This window comes from Homarus americanus, unplaced genomic scaffold (assembly GCF_018991925.1).
Source record: "Homarus americanus isolate GMGI-L3 unplaced genomic scaffold, GMGI_Hamer_2.0 scaffold43633, whole genome shotgun sequence".
NCBI lineage: Eukaryota > Metazoa > Arthropoda > Malacostraca > Decapoda > Nephropidae > Homarus > Homarus americanus.
Window position 1 is genome coordinate 15001 of NW_024714052.1, and position 15195 is coordinate 30195.

A 15195-nucleotide genomic window follows, 5' to 3' on the forward strand; every position below is an offset into this window, starting at 1 on the left:
GAGTAACCTGATTTACCCGACGCCCGTCAAGAGGGGGGCAGAGTCCTGCTCCCAGGCAGCAGAACCCTGTGTTATAGGTAGGATTAGATGTAATCAAGAAGATGACAACTAGCATTAGAATAAAACATAGAGATACAAGGACACTCTATTGGAAGGGGAAAAGTGGCAGAAATCACTTACAACAAACTGCAAGTCCCACTAACTAGAATATTCAGCACCAATGAAGGTTTTAAAGTAATCTGTAAAGATGACTTTGATTCAGATAAAATCCTTTCAAAAGAAGCAAGAGATATATTTTACAATGAAGGCCTTATTGTTGTCATGCCACCAGAACAAAAAGCAAAAAGATCAGTTTTGTTCGTCAAGTCGATCAAGAGATCGGGAGGAAGACCTGAAAGAAGAACTGGAACGCCAAAATAGGTGGATGAAGATTGAAGAAGTCATTAAGATAAAGGACTATACTCATGTTTGAAGAAGTGTCAATGGCTGAGAAAGTTTTACAACAGGGCTTTCTAATATTCAACATATCAGTCACACCACATCAAATAAAGAAGGAGACATTCATCAGTCTGCAAACTTGCTTCTCCTGCTACAAATATGAAGAACACACAACGAGAGACTGTCCGGAAAAAGAAAAAAAGTACTGCTCAGATTGTGCAGGCGACGACCATACCTACACTGAATGTAAGAATACACATGTTGGCTGTCTCAACTGTAAGAAGCTGAGAATGTATACCACATATGGGACATGGGACGTTACTTAATGGCATACTTAATAAAAAAAAACACATGATAAGAGTACAGAAACAAGGAAAAAGAGAACAAGACAAGAAGGATACGACATCGTCGAAATAGCAAGAAAGCCGGTCAGAGGCTCATAGACCAGAATCCACAGTATTAAACTAAAGTGAGCCAATGCATGATAAGGTAATGATTAGTATGATCCATGCACATTTGCACAATATCATTGCACCGGATCATACAATGAGGAAGTGGGAAAATGTTTAAATTGAATAACCTACCAGAGATGATATTTCCAGAATCCACAATCCGAAAACTATTTCCAGACAACATATGCAAGCGAACGAGAGAAAGACTGCGTCTGGGCGAACAAAAGGTTTGAGCAAGGAGCAACTTAATACTGATACACAAGGAACACAAGCGATGAGAGATCCCAGACAAATGACTAGAAGTGACAAAAGAAGATAGAAATAACAAAGGACAGACAAAAGGGAGTAGGAGGAGAGAGAAGATAAAGATGGAAACTGATCACAATATACAACCTGAATCTGCTTGAAGAAATTGGATTAAAGTTATCACTACAACAAAACATGGAATCCCAACATCAGAAGAGACCAACAGGAGGGACAATAGTAAAAAACTGTGAAGGAGGGATATACAAGTGGACATATCAAGAAAAATCCCTAAATGAAGATTATGTCTGGTCACTAATTACTACGGACAAACTAAAGATTACGGCCAAAGACTTTAAAATAGTAGACCCGTCAGAGTATAGAAGAGTCAGAAGCGGGAAACAGGATGATAGGTCTCCACTCCAACTGACTGCCACAATCCAAGTATAAGAAATAATGGACAATAGACAAACAGTAAGAACTTTAAGAATAATACAACACAACGTAAGAAACTGGAAGACCGAGAGAATTAACCTAAGTAATATATATCGCGAAATTGACCCTGACATTATACTAATAACCAGTCACGGTGAGACAGAAAACAACAACATAAAACTCTTTAACTATTATGTAAACCAAAGAAATAAATCGGGCGAGAAAAATGACGGAGTAGCGATAGCGGTTAAAAGAAACTTAAAATTTAAACTAATTGATGACTTCCAGGATGAATTTCTAGCAATAAAAATAAATACAACTCAAGGAGACGTAATTATTGCTACTACTTACCTATAGAAGACCTATTAAAATTGGCTAACAATAGTCATCCGATGTACATCTTAGGAGACTTTAACGCCAGACATAGGATTTTTGACAATACAAATAATAACGTCGTAGGAAACGCCCTTAATCAATTAATAAATTTAGGGAAAATCAATCATCTGGGTCCTAACTTTCCAACCTGGAGAAATCACAATACAATCGACACCAGACAAAATTTTACCAACAACAAAGCCTTTTAATTACCATATATAATACAGGCAGTGACCATCTGCCAATTATACTAACACTGTCAACAAGCCCATACAGATACCAATAAAAAGAGACTGAAATGAGTAAAACAGACTGGGACAGCTTCAAGACACTTAAGTAATCACCACTCGATTAACCTACAAGGAAAACAACAGAAGATATAGACTCAGAAATGGACAGACTGCACTCAGCAATAAAAACATCTATAACCAAACACACTTACTTCACACTTTAGAACATTACCCAACAACAGACTACCAGAAGAAGTTAAATTAATCCAGACCTATTACAATGAAATAAACAGGTATATGGAAAGACACGGCAGTAACAGATGGCTATTGTTACGAGTTGGGATTTAGAATATAGTTATACGTCTACCCAGATCCCAACAGGTAACAACAATAAAAAAACAAAGACAATCGGACTATAAAAGGGTAGACAAAGGATGAGTTTCGTTGTATATAATAGAGAGTACCATAAATCCCTTAACAAAATATTCAGCTTATAAATTACCCTTAACCAAACTTAACCTAAACATTAACAGTATATACATATTAATAAACATAAAAACAATCTCGAAGCAAGTGGACGGGGAAATTAATACAAGAGATACTAGTACTTAAGTGAGGAGCTGAGATGGCTGACGAGTAAGGCTGAGTATTGTAAGACGTAGGTAGTCACTGCACGTCGTAGGTTTAGAGGATAGATGATCCTGTGGTCACTTCCCAGAGCCAAGTGCTCTCTCCTCGAACGCACCAGGATAGGAGAAGGGAAACCTCAGGTGGTAACTAAGACGAGTCATACTCGTGTCTCCTAGATGGCGTTGCTCGTGGTGCTGGGTAGTAGATCAGGACAATAGATGGCGTGCTTCGTAGTGCTGGGTGGAGGGTTCGTAACACACCCCTCCAAAGACCTCCGTAGCGCGGGCGCGAAGGAGGTGATCACCTGGTGCGTCTGGAGAGTAGCTGCTGCATTTCCACTGGAGCTCTCGGGATCTGCAATCAGGTTATAGGGCTGGGTGAGGAGAGCCCAGCGGAGGATTCGCTGGTTGGAGGTCTTGTTGGTTTGGATGAACGTGAGTGGGTTATGGTCGGTGAAGACTAGGGTTGTTTGTGGGCAAGACTGGGTAACATTCAAACTTCTTTATTGCCAACACCAGAGCCAAGGCCTTCTCTATGGTCGATAGTTGGTCTGATGTTTTTTCAACTTGGCGGAGTAATATGCCACAGGGTGAAGAACATCAGTGGTTGGGTCGGGTTGGAGCACAGCCCCACTCCGACACCACTAGCGTCGATTTGCAGATGGAAGGGCGAGGTGTAGTCAGGCTTGGAGGCAAGGAAGGCTTTGAGGCGGTGGAAAGACTGTCGCACCTCTGGTTCCAGATGTAAGGGACCGCAGAACTGGTAAGGTCTGTGAGGGTCCGCCACGCTGGAGAAGTTACTGCAGAACCGACGGTAGTAGCCGCACATCCCCAGGAAGCGCATGAGTTCCTTCCTCGTCCTTGGAGTGGGGAAGGACAAGATGGCTCTAACGTTTGCGTCCTTGGGTCTCACCATACCATGCCCAACGATATGTCCCAGGTAAGTCACTGAGGCCCGGCCAAAAGCAGATTTAGCCAGGGTTTATGGTGAATCCAGTCTCTTGCAGTCGTGCAAACAGTATCTCCAAACGCACCAGATGTTCGTCCCAGCTGTCCGACACCACCACCAGGTCATCCAGGTAGGCGAACGTCCCACCTAGGTCCTGAATTAGGAAGTTGATGGCCCTCTGGAATGTGGCCGGAGCATTAGAAAAGCCAAACGCCATAACCAAATATTGAAAAAGACCAAATGGAGTTATAAATGCCGAGATTATTTTGGCCCTATCCGTGAGTCCCACTTGATAATATCCTTTCAATAAGTCCACCGTACTGATAAAATTTGGCACAGCCTATGCTGTCTATTATATCTTCAATCAAAGGTAAAGGGTAGGAGTCTGAGACAGTGACCTGGTTCACTTTACGATAATCGGTACAGAAACGAAAAGTGCCATCGGGTTTTGGAATGAGAAGGCAAGGTGAAGCCCAGGGGGAGGTACTAGGCTCAGCTAAGTTATGTTTTAACAAAAAATCTACCTCCTTTTCATAATCTCTTTTTTTTGTGGATTTAGTCGATAGGCTGATTGCCTAATGGGTTGTACATCATCTGAGATTAGCTTAATATCATGTTTAAGTATATTGCAAAAACCTGGGAGGTCTGACGTGACTTTAGGAAATGTTGATAATAACTTAGTGAGATCTTTTGCTTGAGATGGATTCAGAACAGAAAAATACTCATCCAAGTTGTTGAGTATGTGACTGTTAGTAGGGTTTTCTTTAGGTAGAGGGAAGTCCTAAATTCTCAATACAGGTTGACTTATATAGCCTCTGGGATGTCTTCCTCTGACTGCCTGGAATGTTAAAGAAGTTTCATGAGATTAATGTGAACAAGTTGTGAATCTTTTCTGCGATCAGGAGTATGGACTATATAGTTGAGAGGAGATAGTTTATTAGCAACCTATATAGGGACCAGTAAACTTTGCTTTTAAGGGAGAGCCTGGAATGGTGAAAGAGTAACACTTTGTCACCTGGAGAAAATGAATCTTTTAACTAATTTAGGTTGGGACTTCACCATTTTTTCTTGGACTTTTTTAAGTTTGACTGAGCAATGGTTCGGACTTCAGTTAATTTGTCCCTTAAAGAGTTATCAATGTATTGGGGAAACTGTTGCGAGCTTAATAGATGGAGTGTCAAACCACTGCTCCTTTACTATTTTAAGGGGTCCCCTTATTTGTCTCACATATAGTAACTCGAACGGGGAGAAACCCAATGACTCCTGGGGACATTCCCTGATGGCAAAGAGTAACAAGTCTATGCTTTCATCCCATTCCTTTTGGTGTTCTATACAGTATTTTTTGAGCATTGATGTACAATGGTCCACACTGAGGTCTTTCATCACCTGTTTGAAAAGATTGCTCGTAAAATTGGTGCCCTGATCGGGTTGGATCTCTTTAGGAATGCCCACTGAAGTGAAAAGGTGCAAAAGATGTTTGATTACGTTTTTTGAAGTGATGCTTTTAAGGGGAAAAGCCTCAGGATAACGTGTACTGGTATCCATAACTGTGAGCAGGAATTGATTTCCCTTCTTAGTCTTTAGTAATGGGCCCACACAATCCACAACAATCTTTTCAAATGGTGTAGAAAATACTGGGATGGGCTTAATATGACAAGATTTTAGGTATTTTGACACATCCTTCCTAAGTCCAGGCCAATAATAGTGTTGGAGGAGCTTTTTATATGTTTTCAGGATTCCCAAATGTCCTGAAATACCATCATGGGCAAGGGCAATTAATGCTGGTCTGACTGAGGTGGGAATTACCACTTGATGTATTTCAGACCACGTGTCTAGATAGGCAAGCTCAGGGGGCCTATAGGCCCTCATCAAAACCCCTTCATGATAATAAAAACACGGAAGGGTGTTAAAATCTTTACCCTCAACTGCTGCATGATGAAGTTTAGTCAAGATGGATCAGATTGTTGGGCTTTAACGAGCTCATCCTTACTAATTGTCTTATTGTACAGATCTTCTGTGGGTAAAAAAATATTAGAGGTGGTTTTAGACGAAGAGGGCCCATTTCGCACACTCTGTGACCGGGTGACAGCACAAGATGGGAAAAGATGAGAATAGTTTCTTTAAGGTCAGTGGTGGAGTTGACAGGTAAGGGAGAGTCGACTGTCTTTATGTTAGGAACCACTAGATCTCCTACCAAGTCATTACCCAATAATAAATGAATGCCGCACACAGGCATTGGGTTCTTATATTTTGCACTTCCCCAGTAATCAAGGGACATTGGAGGTGCACTTTAGCTAAAGGATAGGAAGAATGGGATGAGAGATCTGAAATTAGAACACTCTCATTAGTAAATGCGGTAGATATATCGGGAATGACGTTAAACAGGAGGATAGATTGTGCTGCGCCCGTATCACGTAGTATACGAATAGGGAAAGAACGAGACCCCTCTATGATTGAAATTTTTCCTCATAGGTGAATGAAGAGAAGAGATCCTGATGGGGCCTTTCCACATTGGTATTTGCTATTGGTTTGGACTTGGGATCCAGGGAACTACTTTTAGCAATTCGACACTTTGGGTGTTTACAATTCTGGATCGTATGGCCTGGGTTTTTACAGTAAGAACAAGTAAGCTTGGTTGCATCGGGGAGTAGGTGTGGGACCTTTCGACCTACCACTCACGTTCCCAAGGTTATCATCAGAGGAGGACCTAACATGTCGGGAAGTACCACGTTCTCTACTGCCCAGTGACTCCACCAACAAAGCGTACGCATCAGCCAGCTCAGCAGCACGCCCTAAATTAACCTCTCCACGCTCCTCCACATGCTTCAAGATGTGAAATGGTATCTTGCTCTTCCACCTCCAGGACTACCAAATTTAACAAATCCTGAAATGTGGAGGTCTCTGTAGCCTCTAACCACTTCTTAAAAACCTAAGCTTTTCTTGAGCAAACTCAACAAAGGTGTGGGAAAATGGTTTGGTTAGTTTACGAAACTTCTGCCGGTATCCATCTGGCGTGATAGCATAAGAGGTGAGGATATTCTTTTTACGTTATCATAGTCATCAGTCTGGTCTAAACAGTTATAAACTCTACGAGCCTTACCATATAATTTAGGAACTAACTGACACCCACTGGTCCTTTGGCCACTCATTCTTCCCGGCTATTTTCTCAAAAGTCCTAAATGACCCGTCCATATCGGATTCATCAAACCCGGGAACAAGGGAAGAAGCAGTAGCAGGGTTAAAAGCAGCTAGTTTCTCTCTTAATGCCACTTCCTTTGATCTAAACTCCGATGTTAAGGTGACTTCTATCTCTCTTACCTGTAGTTCTTTCAGTCTAACCTCCTGCTCCAACTTGGCCCGTTCCATCATTTCCTCATGCTCCAACTTGGCCTGTTCCGACCTTCCCTCATGCTCCAACTTGTGCTCCAACTTGGCCTGTTCCCACTTGGCCTGTTCCAACTTTTCTTCATGCTGCAACTTGGCCTGTTCCGACTCCTGCTCCAACTCGAGTTCTTTCATTTTGATTTGGAACTCGAACCTAGCTCGTTCCAGTTCTAAGGCGTCTATTCGTTGTGTTTCTTGTTGAGGGCTAGCCAGACCTGAAGCAACTTCTGAGTGAGGAGGGGTGGTGGATAGTGGTTGAAGTTTCTTGGACATGGGCGTTAATCTGTCAACAGCGGATTCTTTTAAAACTTCATGTTGAACCAGCACTTCAATCACATGATTTTTAACATTTCCTTAGTCAGTTGCTGTGAAAATGGGATATTATAATAGTTGGCTATTTCTTTCCATTCTTTCTTCAGGATATTAACACGTAATTTAGCTACGGAAGGATTTTCAATAAAATCCTGGAGATCAAAACCTGAGGTGGCCATTGTTAAGAAAAATAGGATAAATTAACTAATGGTCCAAAGATAAGATAAGTGGATAACCCTAGAAAATATCACGGCAGTGGATAACCAGAAAGTCCGAAAACTAACCAAGTTATACCTAGGAAATTACACTTATGATTATTGTTCTTCTGAGAAGATCCTTAGATAAGGATAAGAGACTTGAAAGAGGTAGGGCGTATTACGGCATTAATATAAAGATCCGGATTAACAACCCTGATAAATGGTATGATTGACCCTGAATGAGATAAAGAAGAACAATAATTGAGGCTTTATAATTATGGGGTCCTGGTAGAGGGCGTCCCAAGATATCACTTCACCGTAAACTAGTGACTATGGAACAGCCTACTCTGGAGTGAGGGTACGGCATTAAACAGATCCGGATTCTTCCCTACACTCGATAAGACTTACTACACAACTGCACACAGGTAAGCCTTATGACACTTGGAACCTAATATCTACGTCTGTCACTCTTACTGTACGATAATACCAATATATGCAAACACATATGAAGGAAACTTTAAACCACCGTAAAGCAATTGTGAACAGAAGTGACTGGAGGAATAATTAACACTGAGTAACAAGGGAGGAAGGAATATGGTACTTAAGGTCGTGTCCTGTCACGGTCGCCATTTGTTACGAGTTGGGGATTTAGAATATAGTTATACGTCTACCCAGATCCCAACAGGTAACAATAAAAAACAAAGACAATCGGACTATAAAAGGGTAGACAAAGGATGCGAGTTTTCGTTGTATATAATAGAGTACCATAAATCCCTTAACAAAATATTCAGCTTATAAATTACCCTTAACCAAACTTAACCTAAACATTAACAGTATATACATATTAATAAACATAAAACAATCTCGAAGCAAGTGGACGGGGAAATTAATACAAGAGATACTAGTACTTAAGTGAGGAGCTGAGATGGCTGACGAGTAAGGCTGAGTATTGTAGAAGACGGTAGGTAGTCACTGCACGTACGTAGGTTTAGAGGATAGATGATCCTGTGGTCACTTCCCAGAGCCAAGTGCTCTCCTCGAATTGGAGGTGACGCAACAACCAGGATAGGGAGAAGGGAAACCTCGGAGTGGTAACTAAGACGAGTCATACTCGTGTCTCGTCCCTAGATGGCGTTGCTCGTGGTGCTGTAGGTAGATCAGGACAATAGATGGCGTGCTTCGTAGTGCTGGGTGGAGGGTTCGTAACACTATATACGACACAGATAGCACTACAGATAAAATTAAGAGACGCATGTAAGGAAGCAAACAATAAAAAATGGAATGATATTATAATGGCGGCTGACATGACTAAAGACACAAAAACATTTTGGACTTCCATAAACAAGATGAGGGGCACAACAAGCAAAAAACACCATACATTAAAGACCAAAATGGAACAAAATTGCACGAGGAAAATGAACAAGAGTCAGCATTCAAAAGGAATGGGTAAAAGTTTTTAAAATATCAGATGAGGAAAATGAAGATTTTGATAGTGAACACGAAGAAAGGATAGAAGAAGAAATGGGAAGACAAATACATAGAATCACCCCAAGGCAATATATAGACTATAACTTATTACCTAATAATCAAATAATAACCATGGGAGAAATGATGCACTGTCTGAGGAAATTTAAGGAAAAAGCCCTGGGCTCACAGGTATTACACGAAATATGATCATGAATCTACCTGAAAACATTTTAAATACACTATTAAACATTTATAACGCATGCTTAATAACTGGTTACTTTCCAGACAAACTAAAATATGCTAAAATGATATTTATTCCTAAAGAGGGTAAGGACAATAAGGAAATATTAAACTACAGGCCAATATCTTTATTAGAAATTACCGGGAAACTATTGAAAAAAATATTAAATTCAAGACTTATAGCCTTTTTAACACAACATGGGAAAACTAACAACAGACAACATGGATTTATGCCCAATAGAAATACCCTAACTGCAATAGCTATAATAACGGAAATAATTGCAATAGAAAAAAGCAAGGGTAACCAGATCAATATAATTTTAAGGGATGTTTCTAAGGCTTTTGATAAAGTTGGGCATTTAGGCTTGAAATATAAAATATTAAAACTGGACTTAACGAATACATGCTAAGAATATTGTGTAACTATTTAGATGATAGGAGAGCACAAATTCAAATTGGAAACTTTTTAGGAACTATGTTTAATCTTGAGAGTGGAGTACCTCAAGGAGGATGCCTTTCTCCAACACTATATACAATTTATACTTCAGACACACCTCAACCTACCCCCTTTAGTGAATATGTAATGTTTGCTGATGATATTACTCAAATAGTATCATACCCAGGAAAATCAACTCAATTTATGGCACTCTACACGGTAAGAGCGATAAAAAACATAAATGATTTTGAGAAAAATGGAAAATCAGGACAAATAAGAACAAATTCAAGATAATACCAATAGCCAAGATTAAAACAAGTCCAGTAATAGTCGACCAGGAACTATACCCATACGACACTGAAGGTAGGATGCTTGGATTAAAACTAACAAAAAGATATAACATACTTAAAAGATAAAGAACGACAGGCAAGAATAAGATTATCAAAAATAAAACGCTTTAAGAACCTTAGCATTAATAACAAAAGAAAGATTTATATTGCCCTTGTCAAATCAATTATGGACTACCCACCCATCCCATTGAACACCCTTAGTAAAACGTGCATTAAAAGGTTACAAACAGTACAAAATATAGCCCTCAGATTTATATATAACATAAAATATACAGACCACATCAATAATGAACAGCTACACAAGAGAGCAAACCTCTTAGCAATCAATGTAGATATACACAACAAAGCTGTAAATATTTGGAAAAAAGTGACTGAACTTAACACAGAAACATATCAAAACTGGAAAATAATATAGACAGGAAGAAGTAATTGAACCACCTCCTGCCTCAATATACACATTTCTACATAAAACATTACTAGAGGAATAAAGATGAGAGTGACCAACCAGCTCCACTAAGAACCTGGCATACAGTGTACCTTTAGACTAACACAACTAACACTTAACTAACACCAAAAAAAAATGTGACTACCCTCCCAGTTACACAAGGACCTGGGCGGGCTCACTAACTCCAACAATAACAAAAATAATAATAATAAGCAGCATTATATAAATAAACCAATATTAATACAAAGGTCTGACGACCCAAGGGAGCAGAACAAAGACAAAACACCAATAAGAAAGATGAAGCGATCTGGTTGAGCCCAGATTCTTTCTACTCCTACTGTATTTCAGTTTCACCACCTTTTTCTTCAATTCCTAATAATCTTCTTTCACCTCTTAACTAATGACTTCGTATCGTATCGTACTATCTAGCCTAAACTGTTTAGCCTGACGTAGAGTTTTTTAATAAATCTGGTGATATGGAACCACACACAACCCCCTTAACCTGGGATAATGCAATCAAATGGATAATTGCTAACTATTCTCAGAGATAATGCAATCAAATGGTTAGTTGCTAACCGGGGGCTGCGCCCCCGGACCCCCTGTGTTAGATACTGTATTTGGTCATGATGAATTGTTTATTAGACTATAAGAAATCCTCTTCCTTCTTGTATTGGCAAGGGGAGTTTGCTTTAACTTAGGTATGCTAGCCTAAGTAAAAATAGATGCCCCTTCCTTATTGGTGTTGTCGATGGCACAGCACAGCACAGCACCGTGCCTATGACGAAATCAACTTCATTAAACTCAACTCATACTTCAAATGCACCAAGAGAACTTGCACACCCGAATGGGAGACCGTCAAAGTCAATCGGGGGTCGATTTAATAGCATACTACAGAAACTTGCACACCCGAATGGGAGACCGTCAAAGTCAATCGGGGGTCGATTTAATAGCATACTACAGAAACTTGCACACCCGAATGGGAGACCGTCAAAGTCAATCGGGGGTCGATTTAATAGCATACTACAGAAACTTGCACACCCGAATGGGAGACCGTCAAAGTCAATCGGGGGTCGATTTAATAGCATACTACAGAAACTTGCACACCCGAATGGGAGACCGTCAAAGTCAATCGGGGGTCGATTTAATAGCATACTACAGAAACTTGCACACCCGAATGGGAGACCGTCAAAGTCAATCGGGGGTCGATTTAATAACATACCATAAAACATTACTAGAGGAATAAAGATGAGTGACCAACCAGCTCCACTAAGAACCTGGCATACAGTGTACCTTTAGACTAACACAACTAACACTAACTAACACCAAAAAAAATGTGACTACCCTCCCAGTTACACAAGGACCTGGGCGGGCTCACTAACTCCAACAATAACAAAAATAATAATAATAAGCAGCATTATATAAATAAACCAATATTAATACAAAGGTCTGACGACCCAAGGGAGCAGAACAAAGACAAAACACCAATAAGAAAGATGAAGCGATCTGGTTGAGCCCAGATTCTTTCTACTCCTACTGTATTTCAGTTTCACCACCTTTTTCTTCAATTCCTAATAATCTTCTTTCACCTCTTAACTAATGACTTCGTATCGTATCGTACTATCTAGCCTAAACTGTTTAGCCTGACGTAGAGTTTTTTAATAAATCTGGTGATATGGAACCACACACAACCCCCCTTAACCTGGGATAATGCAATCAAATGGATAATTGCTAACTATTCTCAGAGATAATGCAATCAAATGGTTAGTTGCTAACCGGGGGCTGCGCCCCCGGACCCCCTGTGTTAGATACTGTATTTGGTCATGATGAATTGTTTATTAGACTATAAGAAATCCTCTTCCTTCTTGTATTGGCAAGGGGAGTTTGCTTTAACTTAGGTATGCTAGCCTAAGTAAAAATAGATGCCCTTTCCTTATTGGTGTTGTCGATGGCACAGCACAGCACAGCACCGTGCCTATGACGAAATCAACTTCATTAAACTCAACTCATACTTCAAATGCACCAAGAGAACTTGCACACCCGAATGGGAGACCGTCAGAGTCAATCGAGGGTCGACTTAATAGCATACTATACAAAATGATCCGAGAATCTGCACATACCGAGTGGGAGACGGTCGTGAAAGCGTCTGCCCTTGTACGCTGGATGGCACTATTTCACTATAGTAAGGGGTAGAGGCACCTCAGTCATATTGTACAACATACCAAAGAAGTTCCACACCCGCATGGGAGACCGTCAGAGTCAATCGGGGGTCGATTTAATAGCATACTACAGAAACTTGCACACCCGAATGGGAGACCGTCAAAGTCAATCGGGGGTCGATTTAATAGCATACTACAGAAACTTGCACACCCGAATGGGAGACCGTCAAAGTCAATCGGGGGTCGATTTAATAGCATACTACATAAAACATTACTAGAGGAATAAAGATGAGAGTGACCAACCAGCTCCACTAAGAACCTGGCATACAGTGTACCTTTAGACTAACACAACTAACACTTAACTAACACCAAAAAAAAATGTGACTACCCTCCCAGTTACACAAGGACCTGGGCGGGCTCACTAACTCCAACAATAACAAAAATAATAATAATAAGCAGCATTATATAAATAAACCAATATTAATACAAAGGTCTGACGACCCAAGGGAGCAGAACAAAGACAAAACACCAATAAGAAAGATGAAGCGATCTGGTTGAGCCCAGATTCTTTCTACTCCTACTGTATTTCAGTTTCACCACCTTTTTCTTCAATTTCTAATAATCTTCTTTCACCTCTTAACTAATGACTTCGTATCGTATCGTACTATCTAGCCTAAACTGTTTAGCCTGACGTAGAGTTTTTTAATAAATCTGGTGATATGGAACCACACACAACCCCCCTTAACCTGGGATAATGCAATCAAATGGATAATTGCTAACTATTCTCAGAGATAATGCAATCAAATGGTTAGTTGCTAACCGGGGGCTGCGCCCCCGGACCCCCTGTGTTAGATACTGTGTTTGGTCATGATGAATTGTTTATTAGACTATAAGAAATCCTCTTCCTTCTTGTATTGGCAAGGGGAGTTTGCTTTAACTTAGGTATGCTAGCCTAAGTAAAAATAGATGCCCCTTCCTTATTGGTGTTGTCGATGGCACAGCACAGCACAGCACCGTGCCTATGACGAAATCAACTTCATTAAACTCAACTCATACTTCAAATGCACCAAGAGAACTTGCACACCCGAATGGGAGACCGTCAAAGTCAATCGGGGGTCGATTTAATAACATACTACAGAAACTTGCACCGGATGGGAGACCGTCAAAAGTCAATCGGGGGGTCGATTTGCGATATCTTCACGAAACTTGCACACACAGATAGAGGAGACCAATCAAAAGTCCAATCGGGGTCGATTTGATAGCATACTACCAGAAACTTGCACCCGAATGGGGAGACAAGTAAAGTCAATCGGAGGTCGGTTATCAGCATACTACAGAAACTTTTTGAATAGAGAACCGTCAAAGTCAATGGGGTCGATTTAATAGCATACTACAGAAAACTTGCACACCCGAATGGGTACGTAAAGTCAATCGGAGGTCGATTTAATAGCATACTACGAAACTTTTACCGAATGGGAAGACCGTCAAAGTCAATGAGGGATCGGTTGTCTTATACTACAGAAACTTGCACACCGAATGGGGAGACCGTCAAAGTCAATCGGGGTCGATTTAATAGCATACTACAGAAACTTGCACACCCGAATAGGACACCATCCAAAGTCAATCGAGAGGTCGATTTGATGTACGAAACTTGCACACCCGAATGGGAGACCGTCAAAGTCAATCGGGGATCGATTTGATAGCATACCACAGAAACTTGCACACCCGAATGGGAGACCTTCAAAGTCAATCGGAGGTCGATTTAATAGCATACTACAGAAACTTGCACACCCGAATGGGAGACCGTCAAAGTCAATCGGGGGTCGATTTGATAGCATACTACAGAAACTTGCACACCCGAATGGGAGACAGTGAAAATCAATCGGGGGTCGATTTAATAGCATACTACAGAAACTTGCACACCCGAATGGGAGACAGTCAAAGTCAATCGGGGGTCGATTTAATAGCATACTACAGAAACTTGCACACCCGAATGGGAGACCGTCAAAGTCAATCGAGGGTCGATTTAATAGCATACTACACAAAATGGCACACCCGAATGGGGCAAATCAAAAGTCAATCGGGGGTCGATTTGATATACTACAGAAACTTGCACGAATAGGGGAGACAGTCAAAAGTCAATCGAGGTCGATTTAAGCATACTACAGAAACTTGCACCCGAATGGGGAGACCGTCAAAGTCAATCGGGGTCGATTTAATAACATACTACAGAAACTTGCACACCCGAATGGGAGACCGTCAAAAGTCAATCGAAATTCGGTTGATAGCATACTGCAAAGCACACCCGAATGAGAACAGTCAAGAAGAATCAATGGGGGTCATTTAATAGCATACTACAGAAACTTTTTTACAGATAGGAGACCGTCAAAAGTCAATGGGGTCGATTGTCTTATACTACAGAAACTTGCACACTACCCGAATGAGGAGACGTCAAGA